This window comes from Manis javanica, chromosome 18, assembly GCF_040802235.1.
Source record: "Manis javanica isolate MJ-LG chromosome 18, MJ_LKY, whole genome shotgun sequence".
Classification (NCBI taxonomy): domain Eukaryota; kingdom Metazoa; phylum Chordata; class Mammalia; order Pholidota; family Manidae; genus Manis; species Manis javanica.
In genome coordinates this window covers 24,195,807-24,216,787 of record NC_133173.1, presented here as the reverse complement: position 1 = coordinate 24,216,787, position 20,981 = coordinate 24,195,807, and the positions used below count along the sequence as shown (strand labels likewise).

Sequence of the window (20,981 nt, the reverse complement as noted above, 5' to 3'; positions counted from 1 at the left end):
AAGCTAGACTAATGATGTAATGAAACAAACTTTTTGATATACAAAGTTAGTTCCTTTGGCTTTAAGTGATTAAGAGAAAGCAGGGCACTTTATTTGAAAGGTGCTCTGGAGGGCACTGCAAATCATAATGAACTAGCTACATTTTATGGATGTACGCATGTTTGAACACTTGTGATTGTATATATGTGTATATGTATGTATGTCTTTCTTCTCACCAAACCAGAGTGTATACTGTGTTGTGAGCAATCAGCAATGCCAGAATTGAACTCTCAGGTAAAGAAAGAATCAGGCTGACAATGTTAGGAAAGCTACTAGTCTGAGGATAGAAACACAGAAAAAAAGGTAAGGAAATCAAGTACATTGTATTTGAGTGCATGGGCAGTAAGGATACACACTGTAATATTGATATATGTAGCGATTCAATAAACCATAACACAGTAAGTACTCAACCAAGCCCTTCAATTCATCTTTTGCTTTCTAAGGTAATTTTTATATCCCATAGCTTTCTCATGGCATTTTTCACTTCTGGATTCCTCAGTGTGTAGATGAGGGGGTTGAGAAAGGGTGTCCCAACAGTATAAAATATGGACACCATCTTGTCCATGGAGAAAGTAGTTGGGGGACATTCATATATGAATATGCATGAACCAAAGAACAATATGACTACAATGATGTGGGACATGCAAATGGAGAGAGCTTTTTTCCTTCCTTCTGTGTTGTGGTTTCATAGAGAATGCAAGATGACAATGTACGAGATCATAAGAATCACAAAACTGTTTGAGCAAATGACCTCACTATTAGACACCAACAGCAGGTGGTCACATAAGTATACATGCATGCAAGTTTCAATAAGGGCTGCATATCACAGCAATAATGATCAAATTGGGTCCACAGAAAGGCAATCTCAAGGCCAGGATATTCTGAGCCATAGAATGTATAAAAGACCCAATCCATGCAAGAGTAATAAGGATGATGCAGAGGTAATGCTTTCTCATTATGGTGGGGTAATGCAAGGGCTTACAGATGGCCACATAGTGAGCAATGGCAATGAGCATGAAGACAAATAAATGTAGTACAAAGACTTGAGAAATGCACTCTTTATAAGATATGATTTTCTTTGCAGAGGGAGCATCCATAATTAGTCTAGGAGCTGTGGAAATTGAAAGCAGGAATCAGCAAGGGACAAAAAAAACAGGAAGAAGTACATGGGGCTCCAAAGTGTCCAGCTGGACTTGATGGTCATAATAATAAGCAAATTCCCCACTACAGTTTCTACATAGAATATGAAGAAGATTACAAAATCATTTTCTGCCTCATAGGATCCTGCGTCAATCCTAATAGTATGAACTCAGTTACACTGTTATTTTGCTTTATTTCAGTGGATGAAGATAAGAATATATTAGAAATAGTTCATCTGCAAAGGAAATAAATATTTTGAAATGAATACCACATTTACAGTCAAATACACATGGTTGATCAAGGATGTGCCACTCACAAGTGGGAAATCACTTCTGTTGTTTTTTCTCAATCAAGTGGAAATATTACTTATTGAATTTATTTATCTGATAGCTTATGAAAACAATGAAATACATCAATAATGAAACAGTAAATGATTGTCCAGCAATAATAAACATTCACGTTAATAAAATAATAATAAATATTATTTAAATATTAAATAATTTACATGATTTGAACCTGGTAGTCTGATTATAAAATATTGAATAGTAAATATTCTGAGTATTCTTGGAATGATGTAGAAACATTTGCTAGTATCTTTACTAAAACCTAAACACACACCCACACATGGGAAGTGAGAAAAAGGGAGAGAAATGGATGGGAGGTAATTGGGAGAGAAAGAAAAATTTTAGCAATGACCACACAGTCGGTCATGCAACTTATTTTAATCTCTTGCCTTATTTAAGTTTGCTTCCTTTCATTCAACTTTCAATCATTTCAATTTATTTACAGTTCTAAATTCTGATTCTTTGATTAAACTTTGTATTTTTAAAATTATACCATGATAATCAATGTTAAATTCTTTCACTTATTCAGTATGGGTGTTTTTGAGACTTTCAACATATTTTCTTAAGAAATGAGGAGGTACTAAAACTAAAATGAAGTACAAATAGAGTAAGAACATTTGCCTTAAAACAGAACATTCTTTCAAATTTTGTGTTATACTAAGCTCCAGGTATTTAGAAAATACTCTCAGAAATCAAGTAATGGTTGAAACTTTTCAGTAGAATTCTTGGATCTATATTATTTGATGTCTCATATGCTGATTTAGCAAGAGATGGCAGAAATAGAAAGGAAATATTTATTCATATATACCAACAATGGACAAATTACTTTATGTACCTTATTACATATATTTTCCAAATAATAACACAGTTAAAAGCATAAGTACTAAGCTAATAAAATATGTTTACAACACATAGGCACAGATAAAAGCATAATTTCCTCAGCTCTAAATGGATTTCAGAGATCAATTTAAAAACATAGTACTAATGAATAATGGGTAAATGAACCGATTTCAAAAGAAACCCTTCTTATTAAAAAGAATTAAGCTGTGAAAAGATGCTCCATTTCATTCACAATAAAATACATTCAAATTAAAATTCCAACTAGACATGTTTTTCACCTATCAGATTAACAAAGTGGTCTTTTTGATATATGTGTTTTAACAAGTATTGATGAAAATCATGTGGGAAACAGTCAATCCCACATATTTTTGGTAGGATTGTAAATGGGTGTTGTGGGTAAAATTGTAATATTTCCACAATATCTCACCTGGCTTTAGTGCAGCTGCATATCAACAGTCATTCCTCATGGGTGGAGAGAGGTAACCATCTCCATATCAGTGGGTAATTACGTGGGTAATAGAGGGCTTATTTGAACCTGAGAGGTTATGGGGAATGCTGGTTTGCTTCTGCTTGAGCAGGAGAGATAGCCCTGGACCACAGTTTGTAAGCTATAAATGTGTTTTAAACTTTATTTCTCCCTTTGACTGATTTTGGTTTTAGAGGTATTTTGCCCTGGGATTTCCTTTTCCTGAAGTTACAGTTGCTAACTCTTATGGCATGATTTTTAACACCTATAATATTACAACTGCACATAGACATATGTCTAATTATTCCATTTGCTTTAGATAATCTAACTCACAGGCACAAATACAATCATTGCAGCCCTTTCCACTTTTCCTTTTCCATAGGAAACAACTTCTATGCTGATCAGAAAGGAGTGAATGAATCAAAATGGTACTTTAAGTATTCATTAAGAAAAATGAAGCAAGTATACATGTCATGGTTTCTAAAATATGTTGTAAAGTGAAATATGTTGTAGAGTGAAAATTGTATGCTTAGGATGATAATATTTTCATGAACAGCAGAATAATATATATCACACACATATAAATTAATTGTATTTAGGGGAGTACCAAAATAGCATACTATTTTTGGTGTCTAGAAGGGGAAATTGCATTTTTGGTATCAGAGGTCGGAGGGTGACCTACCTCTAAAAATAACTCCCTTTGGTAATATTTGAAAATATGTCATAATCATGCTGCATTAAAAATAAAGCCTTTAAAAATCTTACCTTAGCAGGTGGTTTGTTATTCATATTGGCCTATTATCCATGTATAACAATGTTTTCTGATGTAGGTTGGAGGGACAATGAAATTCTTTGGGCAACATTAAGATCAGGAGCTTGAGTAAGAGAGTGAGCCAGCATAGAGGCAGTTCTGGAATTTAGTGCTCTTCACTACATCATAGACTCCACATTGCCAGCAACTACAGGTTCACTTGCAGCCTTAGAGGTTTTCAAAACACGCTTTTTTTATAACTCCTCAGCAAAGAGAAATGAAATCTTGTTTGCAGATTCTAACAACTAAATATTATTAAAATGTATCTATCTATCCATCTACCTAGATAGGGATAGACAGACTGACACATTTGTATAGTTTACATAATTTATATATGTAAATATATATAATATATGCTTATGTATTATATAAAAATTAGAATGATAGATATTACACTGATAAACATTAGAATGAAACAGCATAGCGAAGGTCATTTTTTTCTGTTCACTGCTGAATTTAAATACCTATAAAAAAGGTACATCTTTAATAATAAATATTTGTTGAATGAGTGAGAAAATTAAGAGGATTTCCTATATATACAATCCAATACTGTTCAGGTCTATTGAATACTCAGTTACCACTGAGAAGGGAAACCAATGGCCTTCTATATCCACAGTAAAATTATCATCTCCATTGAGCATTTCCTGGAAGACTCCAGCAGAAACTGTTTCTAATTGCTTATCTTCCTCATCTATCAAATAGTCCTTACCTAGTAATACATTGCCATGAGGACTTTCTGTGCATGTCTTCTCATGTGAGATTATAAAGCACTTCTCATGTGTAATGATAAAACATCTTATGTTAGATTATGAAACACTTCTAAAACACATAGAGTCATCGAATGGATAGAAAACAGGACCCACCTATATGCTGCCTACTACAGACTCACTTTAAATGCAAAGACATACACAGACTAAAAGTGAAAGGATAGAAAAAGATATTTAATGCAACTAAGAAAAAAGTAGGAGTTGCAGTACTTCCATCAGAAAAAAAGAGACATCAAAACAAAGAAAGTAACAAGAGACAAAGAAGGACATTACATAATGGTAAAGGGGTCAATTCAACAAGAAGATATAACCATTATAAATATCTATGCTCCCAACACAGGAGCACCCACATATGTGAAACAAATACTAACACAATTAAAATGGGAGATAGAATGCAATGCATTCACTCTAGGACACTTCAACACACCACTCCACTCTGAAGGACAGATCAACCAGACAGAAGATAAGTAAGGAGACAGGCACTGAACAACACATTAGAACAGATGGATCTAACAGACATCTACACCCAAAAGCAATAGAATACACATTCTTCTCAAGTGCACATGGAACATTTTCAAGAATAGATCATATGCTAGGCCATAAAAAGAGCCTCAGTAAACTCAAAAATATTGAAATTGTACCAACCAGTTTTTCAGACCACAAGGGTATGAAACTAGAAATAAATTACACAAAGAAAATGAATAATCCCACAAACACATACAGGCTTCACAACATGCTCCTAAATAACCAATGAATCAATGACCAAATAAAAACAGGGATCAAGTGATATATGGAGACAAATGACAACAATAATTCAACACCACAAAATCTGTGGGATGCAGTCAAGGCTGTGCTAAGAGGAAAGTATATTGCAATACAGGCCTACCTCAGGAAAGAAGAACAATCCCATATAAGCAGTCTAAACTCACAATTAATGAAACTAGAAAAAGAAGAACAAATGAGGTCCAAAGTCCATAGAAGGAGGGACATAACAAATATTAGAGCAGAAATAAATAAAATTGAGAAGAATAAAACAATAGAAAGAATCAATGAAAGCAAGAGCTGGCTCTTTGAGAAAATAAAGAAAATAGATAAACCCCTAACCAGACTTATCAAGAAAACAAGAGAGTCTACTCACATAAACAGAATCAGAAATAAGAAAGGAAAAATGACTACTGACACCACAGAAAAACCATTAATTGAAGAATACTATGAAAAATTATATGCTAGCAAACTGGATAACTTGGAGGAAATGGACAACTTTCCATTTCCAACCTTCCAAAGCTGACCAAGGAAGAAACAGAAAATCTAAATAGATCAATTACCAGCAATGAAATTAAAATGGTAATTAAATACCTACCTAAGAACAAAAGTCCTGGAACAGATGGCTTTATCACTTAATTTTATCAAACATTTAGTGAAGACCTAATACCCATTCTCCTTAAAGTTTTCCAAAAAATAGAAGAGGAGGGAATACTTCCAAACTCCTATGAGGCCAGCATCACTCTAATACCAAAACAAGCCAAAGACACCACAAAAAAAGAAAATTACAGACCAATATCCCTGACAAACATAGATGCAGAAACACTCAACAAAATATTAGCAAACCGAATTCAAAAATACATCAAAAAGATCATCCATCATGATCAAGTAGGATTTATGCCAGGGATGCAAGGATGGTACAACATTCAAAAATCTATCAACATCACCTACCACATCAACAAAAAGAAGGACATAAACCACATAATCATCACCATAGATGCTGAAAGAGCATTTGACAAAATTCAACATCCATTCATGATAAAAACTCTCAACAAAATGGGTATAGAGGGCAAGTACCTCAACATAATAAAGTCCATATATGACAAGCCAACAGCCAACACTATAATTGACAGTGAGAAGCTAAAACCTTTTCCTTTAAGATTGGGAACAAGACAGGGATGCCCACTCTCCCCACTTCTATTCAACATAGTACTGGAGGTCCTAGCCACAGCAATCAGACAACACAAAGAAATAAAAGGCATCCAGATTGGCAAGGAACAGGTTAAACTGTCCCTGTTTGCAGATGACATGATACTGTACATAAAAAACCCTAAAGAATCCACTATAAAACTACTAGATCTAATATCTGAATTCAGCAAAGTTGCAGGATACAAAATTAATACAGAGAAATCTGTTGCATTCCTATACACTAACAATGAACTAGCAGAGAGAAATCAGGAAAACAATTACATTTACAATTGCATCAAAAAGAATAAAATACCTAGGAATAAACCTAACCAAGGAAGTGAAAAACCTATACTCTGAAAACTACAAGACACTCATGAGAGAAAATAGAGAGGATACCAATAAATGGAAGCACATACCATGGTCCTGGATAGGAATAATTAATATTGTCAAAATGGCCATCCTGCCTAAAGCAATCTATAGATTTAATGCAATTCTTATCAAAATATCAAAAGCATTCTTCAATGAACTAGACAAAATTGTCCTAAAATTATATGGAACCACAAAAGACCTTGAGTAGCCAAAGCAATTCTGAGAAAGAAAAATAAAGCAGGGGGAACTACGCTCCCCAATTTCAAGCTGTACTACAAAGCCACAGTAATCAAGACAGTTTGGTACTGGCACCAGAACAGACCCATAGACCAATGGAACAGACTAGGGAGCCCTGATATAAAGTCAGCCATACATGGTCAATTAACATATGATAAAGGAGCCATGGACATACAATGAGGAAATGACAGCCTCTTCAACAGCTGGTGTTGGCAAAACTGGATAGCTACATGCAAGAGAATGAAACTGGATTATTGTTTAACCCCTTACATGAAAGTAAACTCGAAATGGATTAAAGACTTGAATGTAAGTCATGAAACCATAGAACTGTTAGAAGACAACATAGGCAAACATCTCCTGAATATAAGCATGAGCAAATTCTTCCTGAACCCATCTCCTCAAGAAAGGGAAACAAAAGGAAAAATGAACTCATGGACTACATCAAACTAAAAAGGTTTTGTACAGCAAAGATATCATCAACAAAACAAAAAGGCATCCTACAGTATGGGAGAATATATTTGTAAATGACATATCTGATAAGGGGTTAATATCCAAAATATATAAAGAACTTACATGCCTCAACACCCAAAAAACAAATAACCTGGTTAACAAATGGGCAGAGCATATGAAGAGACAGTTCTCCAAAGAGAAAATTCAGATGGTCAACAGACAAATGAAAAGATACTCCACATCACTAATCGTCAGGGAAATGCAAATTAAAACCATAATGAGATATCACCTCACACCACTAAGGATGGCCAGCATTGAAAAGACTAAGAATAACAAAACAAATGCTGGTGAGGATGTGGAGAAAGGGGAACCCTCCTATACTGCTGGTGGGAATGTAAGCTAGTTCAACAATTGTGAAGAGCAATATAGAGGTTCCTCAAAAAACTAAAAATAGAAATAGCATTTGACCCTGGAATCCTACTCCTTGGAATTTACCCAAAGAATACACCTTCTCAGATTCAAAAAGACATATGCACCCCTATGTTTATTGCAGCACTTTTTACAATAGCCAAGATATGGAAGCAACCTTAGTGTCCATCAGTAGACGAATGGAAAAAGAAAATGCAGTACATATACACAATGGAATACTATTCAGCTGTAACAAAGAAATAAATCCTACCTTTTGCAACAACATGGATGGAGCTGGAGGATATGCTCAGTGAAATAAGCCAGGTGGAGAAAGATAAATGCCAAATGATTTCCCTCATTTGTGGAGTATAACAATGAAGCAAAACTGAAGGAACAAAATGGCAGCAGACTCACAGACTTCAAGAATGAACTAGTGGCTACCAATGACGAGGGGTGTGGGAGGGAGAAGGGGACTGAGGGGTATTATGTTTAGTACACATAATAGTGTATATCAGTCATACCTTGATTTAAAAAATTTTAAATAAATAAATAAAATAATAAAAAAATGAAAACAAAATAAATGAGTTCAATAAGGCTGTAGGAGACAAGATCAATATATAAAATTTAATTCTATGTCTATACTCTAGTGGTGAGCAATTCAAAATTGAAATTAAGAAAACAATCCCATTTATATAGACTCAAAAGAATAAAATACCTAAGAATGAATTTAGCAAAAGTGTAAAACTTGTACTCTGTAAACTATAAAGCATTGTTGGAAGAAATTAAAGAAGACTTCATACTTCCTGACTTCAAAACTTACCACACCAGCTATAGTAATCAAGACTATGGTACCAGCATAAAGATAGGCATGTATATCAATGTAATACAGATGACAATTCAGAAATAAACCCTTACCTTTAGGGTCAATTGATTTTCAGCAAGGGTACCAAGACAATTTAATGGGAAAAGAATAGTTTTTTCAACAAATGGTGCTGGGATAACTGAATAACTACATGCAAAAGAATGAGACTGGACACTTACCTCACATTGTACACAAAATTTGCTCAAAATGGGCCATAGACCCAAATGTACAATGTAAAGCTATTAAACCCTTAGAAGCAGACATAGGACTGTATCTTTATGACCTTGGATAGTCAATGGTTTCTTGGACATGACACAAAAAGCATCAACAACAAAAGGAAAGTCAGATAAATTGGAATGCACAGAAATTAAACTTTTGTGTTTCAAAGAACATCAAGAAATTGAAAACAGAACCCAACGGACGGGAGAAAATGTTTACAAAACATTTATCTGTGAAAGGACTTACATCCATAGTATATAATGAACTCTCACATCTCAAAAATAAAAAGACAAGTAACCCAATTAATAATAGAAAATGATTTAAATAGACATTTCTCCAGAGAATAACCAAATGATCAATAAAGCACATGAAATTAGTCATAAGGGGAACACAAATAAAAAATAGGAGGTAATACTTTACAGTCATTAGGATGGCTATAATAAAAAAGATTGGATAATAATAAGTTACTGATGAGCGTGTGACATTAGGCAAATCCATAGAGACAGAAAATATTAGGGATTGGCTGAAGGTGTGGGAAAATAAGAATGACTGCTAATGGGCATTGGGTTTCTTTGGGTGATGGTGAAAACATTTTGAAATTAGATAGTGGTGATAGTTGCACAAATCTTTGAATATATGAACAGCTATTGAATGGTACACTTTAATAGTGTGAACTTTATGGAATGTGAATTATAACTCAACAAAGTTGCTATAAAGATAAAAAGAAAATTTAACATGGCATCAGGTATGAGTGGGGTGTGGTGTTTGAAGGAAGTAGAGTAACAAGTTCATAGATTATTGATGGACTCTTTCTTAAGTTCAGTATTAGTGATGGCAATGGGGAGAAAAATGCAAGAATCATAAAAAAAGGTTGACTTAAAGGATGTGGTCACTCTGGCAAGAGGAGTGAAAAAGGGAAGAATCTGCAGAATCTGCAGGCTTTGCCTCTGGGTAACTCGGAGAATGGATATGTACAGAGAAGTGAGTGAGAAGCTGGTAGAGCTTGGGGTAGGGAGGAGTGGATATTAATATGACGCTGGGATTGGAGATCTGAGTGAAATATGAAAGTAAGAGAGATGGTTAAAAGTCACTGAGTACCCTTACTTAAATAACAGCTCGTTTATATAGAACTTGCAACTTGCCAGATGCCATTCTTAGCACTGAACGTGTATTAATTAAACTTAACCCTGACAGCAACTACGAGGTAAGGACTACAGATATGTTCATTATACCAGTGAAGAAACTGAGGCCCTGAGAAGCTGAATAATTGCCAAGGTAGAACTTCCATTCTTAACTTTGATATCCATACAAGTTTTCTAGTCATTTTAAAGTAATATTTGTCTCAATTCACAATTATCATTCATTAGCTGTTCGTTTTACAAACAACAAACAAATTCTCACAGAGTATGTGGTCTTGATGCATGTAACTTGTATCTGGAAATGAAGCCAACTGCCTTGGTGGCAAATAAATGTGCTGTCACTGGAGTTTGGCACTTTAGGCCAATGCAGATGGCAAGTTTTAGAGGAATCCCTGTATCAGCCAACAGGACTGATGTCTTCTCATATCCCCTCTGAGACACTGCCATCCTTGGTGAAAGAAATTCTTCTCTGTCTCCTCTGACTTGCATAACATACAGAGGATTGTCTTTCTGGAGAGCTCGAGATTTTACTTCTACCAGGCATTACAGTTGACCCTTGGACAATGCAGGGACTAGGGCTCCAAACCCTGTGCAGCTGCAAATGTATGTAATTTCTTCCTGGCCCCAAACAGAACTACTGAAAACTTACTGTTGACCAGAAGCCTATGGGTAACAGAGTCGAACATATATTTTGTACATTACATGTATTATGTACAGTATTCTTGCAATAAAGTAAGTTAGAGAAAATAATTTTTTGTCACAAACCTCCAAAAAATTTTCCAATATATTTATTGAAAAAATCCATGTACAAGTGGACCTGAGCAGGTGAAACTGTGTTCAAGGGCCGACTGTATTCGTTTTGCTGTTTTCTTTTTGGTATGATTCCTAAAATCTAATTTTCAGAAGTTATTCTTTCTCTAATAATAACAGCTCACTGTATTCCCCCTGATATTTAAAATGACTTACCTCTATCACTATGAGATATTTATATTTCCTTTACATTTTTTCAAAAAGACGTTACCCTGTCAGGTGTGTATCCCGATGAATGATTTGGGGAAAGGCAGTCATGCACAGCCCGCTGATGCTTGCAGGGCGGCTTAAGAGTGTGCCTTGGACTGGAACTTGTCCTTGCGCAGAGATAAGAAACCATCGCAGCCTGCATTGGGCATAGCCCCTTGTTTGGGAATCTCTTTCCCTGTTCTGGGTGTGATGAGGTCTTCCTTGTTGTGCTCAAAGCATGTACACGTGGCTATCCTTATGGCTGTATTTTGTCCTGGTGGGGAGAGAAGGAGGCTCTTCACCTGCATCACAAGAAGGGTGCATGCAGACCTGTGTCAGCTGTGGGGCAAGAGGCACTGTGCAGGACCATTGTTTACTATTGAGGCTGATCTTGTTCTGTCTCGTGGATGTGCGAATAAAGTGTTACTCTATCCACTGTCTGTGGGAACCATGTCTTTCTTGGCATCTCTAACACCTACAAACCACACAGTGGACTGACCTTCCAGGACTGCCATCCCAGTGGTGAGATCCTCAATGCAGTGGGGATCCATCCCTGGAGGTGGTAACAGGTGTGACCTGCTGAACAAGGGCTAAAAGCCCTGCCTACCTGAAGCAGCAAGAGACGGAATGGTGAAGAGCATTAGGCTTAATGTCCAGCCTTCAAGATCTGAAAAACCAAACCCAATAGTATTATTTTAAAAATGTAGATGAGCAAAAAGAAAAATCACCTGAAATCCCATCACTGAAACACAACTACTGATAAGTTTTGGGGGCTTACCTTTCCAGTTTTGTTTCTTCCTTTTTAAATATACTTTTTAAAAGTTTTAAGTTTACAGAAAAATTGCAAGGACACTGTAGAGATTTCCATATACCCCATTCCCAGTTTCTCCTATTATTAACCTCTTGCATTAGTATATTTGTTATAACTAATAAACCAATATTAATGCATTATTATTAATTAAATAATGTTCTTTATTCAGATTTCCTTAGTTTTTACCTAATGTACTTTCCCTGTTTGAGGATCTCATCCAGGACACATTATATTCAGTCATCATGTCTTCTTAGGTCCTTTATGGTGGTGATGGTTTTTGATGACCTTAGCATTTTTAGTCCTGGTGGGTCATTTTGTAGACTGTCCCTTAACTGGGAACTTGGATGATGTTTTCCTCATGATTAGTCTGAAATTATGGGTTTTTGGAAGGAAGACCACGAAGGTAAAATGCCATTCTGACTTCACCATATCAAGGACACATACTATTCACGTTGACCTTGATTGTCCGGATGAAGTAATGTTTGTCAGGTCTCTTCACTGTAATGTGACTCTCCTCTCCTGCTCCCCACACTGTACTCTTTGGAAAGACGTTTCTATGAGCAACCCAGAGTATCGAGAAGGGACTTATGTTCCACCTCCCTGGTGGTGAAGTGTCTGTGTGAATTATCTGGGATTCTTCTGCATGGGAGATTTGTCCCCTCTCTCTCATTCATTCATTTCAGTATGAACTTTATACTTTGGGTTGTAATCCAGTTCTACATTTATTTCCTTGCTCAAAACTTTTTGGTTTTGGCCATTGAGAGCTCTTTCAGTTGGGTTCTTGTGTCTTTGACCTTTGACATATTCCAAAATCATAAGTTTTTTTGTTTCTTTTTTTTTAGTACTTTCTTACTTTCTGCTACTACAAAATGGTTTTGGACTCATTTTCCTGGCCTCACACCTAGTCAGCCATTTTTCCAAGGAACCATGGTTCTTTTATTAGAAATGGTATTAGAAAGTGAGATCTGGGTGTTAGGTGTCCTCTTTGACACTGAAGTGTCATTGATTTTATACCCTTTCAGAGGGAGGACATTATGGTCCAGTTCTAGTATACATGTAGAGCAGAATCAGAATTTCTAATAGCTACTTCTACGGGAAACAACATTAACTAGACTACAGAATTTAGATGTAATTCTTTTACCTTTATTTGCCTTTATCTTACCATTTTCACTCATTTCTAAAGTTACTTAATGAACACTGTTCCTCCCACTCCTTTTAGTGAAGTAGTTTCAGACATTTGTAAAACCACTGGATTCGTTTTTCACATTCTGCATCCCCTGCTGGGATCTTGAGACACTTTCAGTGATTTTTTTAATTTGCATGAGTTAACGTTGACTCTTTGTGCTCTTAAGTTCCATGGGCTTTGACAAGTGTGTTGTGTGTCCACCATTACAGTTTCATATAGAACAGTTTCACTGTCCTAAAAATAACCTGTGATTCACTTTCAACTCTCCTACCCTCTCCTCAAACCTCTACCAAGGACTGAACTTTTCAGAGTTGTTTTGTCTTTTTCAGAAGGTCATAGTTGGAATCATAATATAGCTTGTTCAGATTGTTTTCTTTTCCACTGAGCAAAATACATTTTAGATTCATGCATATTTTAAGTCTTGATATGCCATTTCATTTTATCACTAAATAATCCACATTTGTCACTGACTATTTGTACCAAAATTTGTTTATCTACTTAACTACTGAAGAACAAGTTGATTGCTGTCAATTTTCACTTTAACGTGCATCAACTACCACCAGGAGAACAAGCCGGGTAATAAACCCTTTCACCCCAAAGAATGTTTTACTGTCAATTTCTCTGGTCACATTGAATCCATAGCAAACTTGCCCGGGGCTGAAACCCATTGGCAAGACAATTAGGGAGGTATTCCACCATTTTCTCCTGCTGGCTGTGAAGGTGTAGGGAGTCCAAGAGTCAAGTGACACAGCTTGGTCTTAGTACTGGGAGTGCTAAAGCAACTGAATTCTTGCCTGATTATCAAGAAGGATCCCAGCCTAGCAGATGTCTTGATGTGAGTCCATTGTCACTCACTGTGTACTTAGGACCTACTGAACTGTGACAGCATATATAGTTCTGAAGCCTGGATATGAAAATTGTTTACCACAGCAATTGAATTCTCACATATTTACCCATCTATATTTCATTCAACATAATGATTATTCAGTTTTGATATTCAATTATTTAATATCTTATAGTTCATGGTGAAATTTCACCTCTGTGTTAAGGACATCTGAGTTCACTTGGAGATAGTGCTCCCCATTAGCTGTTTCCACTGCTCAAAGACTGTAGCTACTTCTATCCATTAGTGTAAAACTTACCCTAACACAAAACCCTAACCCTCATCCACATCTCACTGTAATGCTAACCCAACCCCTTAACCCTCATCCCTGACTCTAAGCATAACACACATCCTCACCTTAACCCTCAAACCTAAAACCTAACTCTGAACCAAACTCCTGAACCAACAAACCCTGATCCTTGAATAAGAAACCTGATACAGAACCCCAAAGCTCTAAACAAAAACCCAAAACATAACCACTGTCACCAAACACAAACCCCAGTTCTGACTCCTGATTTTGAAACTGACACATGAACCAAATCCTAAAACCCAGGACCAAAATGCAAAGCTTAAGCCTGAACACAGCAGACACAGACAGCTGAGCCTTAACTTTCACCCTGATCCCTAACCTGGACTGAGGGGAATGGATGCCTGTGGGCTTGATGGAGGCATGAGATGTGGATCATATCCTGGGGGTTCACACATACCAACATGCCATGGAGGAGTGATCCATGTATGTGAGTGATCTCCTGATATTCACTGTCTGAGTCAATGCAGCTTCTCACAGCTCTTCTGTGGTTAAGGGAAATGAATGTTGAAATTTCCTCTCTGTGAGAAGATCATCTGTAAGTTACCTTGCAAACAGCACTTTCTGGTATGGAGGAATTGCAAGAGCCCCAGTGTTGCCCTAGATTCATGGTGTGGCAGTGGCATCTGTGATGACTGTTTCCTAGATACAGAGGCTTCCTGGTGAGAAGAGCAGGCCTGGATCCTCAGATGTGGCTGTGATCTGCAGAGAGGGGTGAGCTGAACACACTGGAAGTTATTAAAAAAGGTAACTATTATCCAAGGTGCCTGCTTGTGAGCTGCTGTGGCACTTACTACATCTCAGTGAGATCATCTAAAGGTTAGCTTGAATACAGTGTTCCTCATTCACTGATGTATCCAGCCCTAAAGCCATGAATAACTCCACCATTAATCCTAACACTTACACTAACTGACAATCATAAACCTCACTCACGACTCACTGTAACCCGAACCCTATCCCAAACCCATAAACCTATCCCTAAACATAAACCCAAGAATCAGCCATAAACCAAAGACTTACGCTAATAATAGCCCTAACACCAACCCTCAATAATAACTCAAATGCTAATCCTCAAACCTAAATTTAAACTTTACCAACACTCTGACACCAAAACCCTGAAATCACAATCGCCCACCATAAGCCTAGAAAAAGAGGCTGGATCCTGAGCTCTGAAACCTGAACATAAACCCCAAACCTAACTACTGAAACTGAACCCAAATTTCAGTTCTGAATCCTAAGCATGCAACTGACACTTCAACAATACTCTAGATCCCTGAACCCCAAAACAAAGCCTACTGTGTAACCCTGGGAAACCTGAGAGCTAACCCTGGACTCTCAACCTGATCCCAAGACCCAGTCCCAGGGGAGTGGAGGCTTGTGTGGCTGCATGGATAAAAAAGGCAGTTCATGAATTTGGATGTGCTGTGGCAGAGCTCTCCACACATGTGACTGAACCCGTGCTGCTCACTGTCTGAGATGATGATAGAACTTCTCAGGGCTCTACAGTGCACGTGTCCCAAGAGAAGCACTTCTAGTACAGAGTACTTACTTGCATGAGCACCACCATTGCCATAGATCCATTATATGTCAGAGCGTCAACTGTGAGGACTACTTTCTAGAGATCGAGGCTGTCCAAAGAGGAGAGCAGGTTCTCCCTTAGGGTCCAAGGACTCAGGTGTGGGTGTGTTCCATGGCCAGGTGAGGGCTGACAGCCTTGGAGAGCAAATGGAACTGAAATCCGAGGAGCCTGTTTGTACTTTGGGCCATGGTGACACATATGGCTCATAAAGCCATTTGGTTCCTGTCCTACCCCAGTGACAGAGTCCTGCTCTTTTGCTGTCTCCTGTAGCCACATTCCTAGAAAAGGCAGAGGCATGTAACCTAACCCCTTAAGTTAACTCTAACTGAAGCCATAACTTCACCCAACACCTAATCTTGAACGTGGCCCTAACTCCTAACCTCACCCACACTTCACTGTTATCCGAAAGAAAAACAACCCTTCTCCTCACCTATCTCCTAATACTAACTCCAACCAAAACCATAACTTCACTGTAAAGTTAAACATTGAGCTAATCCTAATCCTAGATGTGGGTATAAACTAACAGTAATCCTCACCGTCAACCTGACCCACACAACAATGTTGGTTGAATGCTAAAATGAACCCTTATCCAAACCCTCACCCAGCCCCTAACTCTTGCCAAAATGGCATCTTCAATGTAATCCTAACCCAAACTCAACCTTTACCCTTACCCATAAACTGGACATGAGATTCAGTATGCCAAACCCCAGAGCCTGAAATCTAATCCCTGAAGCAGAACCCCAGAGTTGAACCTGTACCTTAACCCCAAACACTGAACCCTAATTCAAAATCTAACCCTTGAACAGAAATGCACCTGAACCCTGAATTATACCAGAGCCTGAAGCTGTCAACACAAGTTAGAACCCTGGATGGACCCTTATACAAACCACACCCCTTGCCCCTTAAGTCTAACCATTGACTCCCACCATGACCTCTCAACCTGGAGCCTTAGGAATCAAAAACAACAACCATGTCCTCTTCAGCCCCCAGTTACATATGCTGAAAGACTGCAGGAGAATTGTTGATTTGTTCCTAGGATCTCCATTTAGGAGCATAGATTACATGGTAGTTCCCCCTTTAGGCACAAATGACTTCATTGTGGGGTACTGGTAAAAACAGAAAGAAAATTTTTATTGCCAAATACCTCTTCCTAGTAGACAGTCCTCTAACCTAGATGAAAGGAGTCATATAGGGATTTGTTTTCATATTTCTTCTCTCTTGTTTGTCCTGTCCTGCCTAGGTGTCAATTTCCAGCAGCTGATCTGCATCATGAGTGAATATTTTCTGAGACTGAGAAAGCTGTGGTAACTAGGCTACTTGCAATCTTCAAATATTGACTTGGGGCAAACACACAACCATGGGTCTTTCTGGAAAACTACATTTCCTGTCATCAATAAAGGGGCAAATTTTGTTGCTTTGTACTGAAATTTGGGCAATTTGATTGCTTTACCAAAGCTTTAACCATGTCAGTGTGATATCTGTTTGGAATTTCCTTTAGTTCCTCCTCATCAAATGTTTGCTCCTGAGAAGGGACATCTTTGAGATGTTACACACTAGCAACAGATTTTCATGTGTATGATCTGGATTATGAGATTGAACTTTTAGAAAAGTGAATTCTTTTAGATGATGTTGTAGTAAAACCATTTCATGCCAAAAATGGTTCTGGAAGGTGGACTTGTCCATCAAGAGTTCTCACCTGTGTAAGTGATGGGGAATGGCTTGCAGTTATGCCAGGATGCCTCCTGTTCTCCAACTCTGGGTGGTGGAACTCAAGCATGTATGATTTTGGCAATATCAGAATGCATGCTACTAACCACTGACAGTGCACTAAGCTACAGGCAACAGAAAATACTCTGCTGCCCCCAAAACTCAGTGTCAGAAGGTGAGAAAACACCCTGCAGACAAACTCAGTGAAAACTTCCATGTGGGGTTCACTGTGGCAGGTGGTATCACATGGCTCATCATTTTATTTCAGATGATTAGCCATTATTTTCCAGGTGCACCAGTGTCCTCACATTTCTCCAGCCAAATGGAAAGAATGGGCAAAACAGACAAACATCTATAGTTGTGGAGGTAGTTTACCATGTTCTCCTCCTGGCTGTAAAGCAGTAGGGAGTTCATGATTCAAGTCCTATAGCTTGATCCTATCACATGGGAAGTTAAAGCAACTGAATTCTTGCCTGGATGATTTAGAAGGAACAGACATTGTGACGTGAGTGCATTTTAGTTATTAGAGGATTGGGGCCTACTAAAGTGTAAGATCATATAAAGTTTTGAAACCAGGATTATGAAAATTGTTTACCACAATAATTGAATTCTAACATAGAGTTTTATCCCATTCAATCATTTAGTGTCCTATGGTTTGTTCATGTTGAAACTTCATCACTGTGAGAATGTCATCTACAATTTAGCTTGAAGACAGTCTTCCACATAAGGTGATGCCCTGCCCTCTAAACCTATGTCTATGACTATCACTAAGCCTAACACTTATCCTAATCCATAAACCTACCAATCATCCACACCTGACTAACCCATACACCAACCCCTAACCCTTTCTCTAACTTAACACTAAACCTCATCCCTACACCTAAGCCCAACCCTCACCATAATCTAAATCCTCAATGCTATCTCTAACCATAACACTGAACCCTAAATCTTATACCTTACCCACACCCTGACACCAAAAACCTGAACCCACAAACCCACACCTTAAGGCCTGTGCAAGAAACCTGATCTGAAACCCTGAAGCCTAAAGCTCAAACAAAAGCCAGTGCAACTGAACACAAACCCGTTCTGAATTCTAAGCATGGACCTGACTCCTGGAACCACCCCAAGCCACTGAACACATGTCCAAAGTCTAACCATGCAACGCTGGAACCATGACAGCTAACCCTTGACTCTCATCCTGATTTCTTACCAGGACCCAGGGGAGTGGATGCTCTTGTGGAGGTACTGATACAGGAGGTGTGGAATGAGTGCTGGTGGTTCAAGGATTGGGATGTGCCATGGCGGAGACTGAGAAACATATACGTGACTGAATCCCTGATGTGCACCATCTGAGGTTTGGCAGCTTCTAATGGCTGTGCAGAGGATACACTGATTGGTAAGCATTTCTAGTATGGTGAACTTGCATGAGCATCAGTGTCAACACAGATCCATGATGTCACAGTGGCAACTGTGACAGTGGTTTCCTGGGGACACAGGCTACCTGTTGAGGTGAGCAGTTTTGACCTTCGGATCTTGGGTCCTCAGCTGAGGGTCCAGTCCTCAGACATGGGGGCTGATCACCCTGACAGTTGTAGGGAAAATGAAATCCAGATTGAAGAAGCCTCTTTGTGCTTTGGACCACAATGACCCAAATGTCTCAAAGAGAAAGCCATTCTGTTCTTGTTCAGCCCTAGTGAGAGTGAGTCCTGCTCCTGGCCTGGCCTACAGGCACTTTTTAGAAAAGGCAGGGGTCTGGAGGAATGCCAGGTGACCCAACACTGAGCCCAGAATTCCCCTCACAAAAGTGGGGATGAGAAAGCTCAAACTGTAGCCTAAATACTTCCCTTCCTCTCACCCCTCATCCCTCAACCTCATCCTCGCCCACACCTCACTGTTAGCCTACAGCTAACCTGAACACTGATCCTAACCCTAACCACTTACTTTAAGTACAACTGAGTGATAACTTCACTCTGAATGTAACTCTAAACCTGTACATACCCTAGCTAAACCATAACCTCACCCTCACTCACACTTCATTGTTGACCAAAACACACTTAACCCTTCTCTTAACCTAAACCCTTACATTAACACTAAAGATATCCATAACTTTACCCTAAATCTAACCTTTAACCTGACCCTCTTCCTAGATGTAGTTCTAACCCTAACAGTCATCCTCACCTCACCCTGACCCACAATTCAATGTTGGTCAAAAGCTAAACTGAACCCTTCTTCTAACCCTCACACTTTAACCTAACTCTAAGCATAATGATATTCTCAGGGTAAACCTAACATAAACCCAGTTTCCACTAACCTGGATCCTGGATCCCCAAATCCTGAATCCCTGAACCAAAACTGCAGTGTTGAACCTGAACCTGAACCCCAAACTCTAAACCCAAACACAAACCTAGCACTTGAACATAATCCAAAACCTGGACATGAAGTCACAGTGGTGACTGTGGAGACTGTTCACTAGAGGCAGAGACTGCCTGGTGAGGAGAGCAGGTTCCCCCTTCAGTGCCTGGGATATCAGATGTGAGTGTGGACCTCAGCAAGGTAGGAGCTGCTCACCCTGATGAATGTAGAGAAAATGGAACCCATAGCCAAGGCTCCTGTTTGTTCTTTGGGCCACAGTGATCACTATGGCTCATAGACATTATTTCCAAAATGTTTCCATCCTGTCCCTTTTGAGTGTGGGTTCTGTTCCTGGGCTGTCCTTTAGACACATCCATAGCGAAGGCAGATGTCTGGGAAAAATTCCATGTGAGCTCAGCATTCCCTTGGAAAAATGGTATGAGAAGGTACAACATGCAGCCTAAACCTCCCCCTCCACTCCCCCCAACTCTCCCTCTTCAGCATAAGCCTCAACACAGCTCACTATTAGCTTGGACCTAAACTGAACGATGACCCTAAATCTAACCCCTTACACTAACTAAACAATGTCATAACTTCACCCTGCACCTAACACTAAACGTGACAGTAACTGAGGCCCTAAACCCTAAACTCACCCTCACTCACAGTTCACTGTTACCTAAAAGACAAACTTAACCCTTCTCCTAACCTAAACCCTTGCCCTAAGTCTAACCATAACCGTAACTTCACCCTAAACTAATTCTCAATCTAACCCTAATCCTAGACATAGCCCAAACCCTCATTCTCACCCTCAATCTGACCCACACCTCACTGTTGGTAGAAAGCTAAACTGAAAACTATCCTAACCCTAAACCTTTACCCTAACTCTAACCATAACAATATCTTCACCATCAACATAAGGCAAACCCATCTCTCACCCTTAACTCATACTGGTCCTGAGATCCTGAACTCTATCTCTAACCACTGAACCAGAGCCCCAGAGTATATCACGAACCTGAACTCCAAACCCTAACCCAAACACAAAGCTGAAACTGTTGTCATGATCCCTGATCCATAACCTGCCCCCTCACACTTATCCCAAAGCCTACAACCCAACCT

General features: G+C 38.6%; 1 pseudogene; it reads right to left on the bottom strand.

Annotated features, from left to right (window-relative positions):
* Window positions 1–463: 463 nt before the first annotated feature.
* Window positions 464–3,618, bottom strand: LOC108383968 (olfactory receptor 4C11-like; annotated as a pseudogene).
* Between the last annotated feature and the right edge of the window lie 17,363 nt (window positions 3,619–20,981).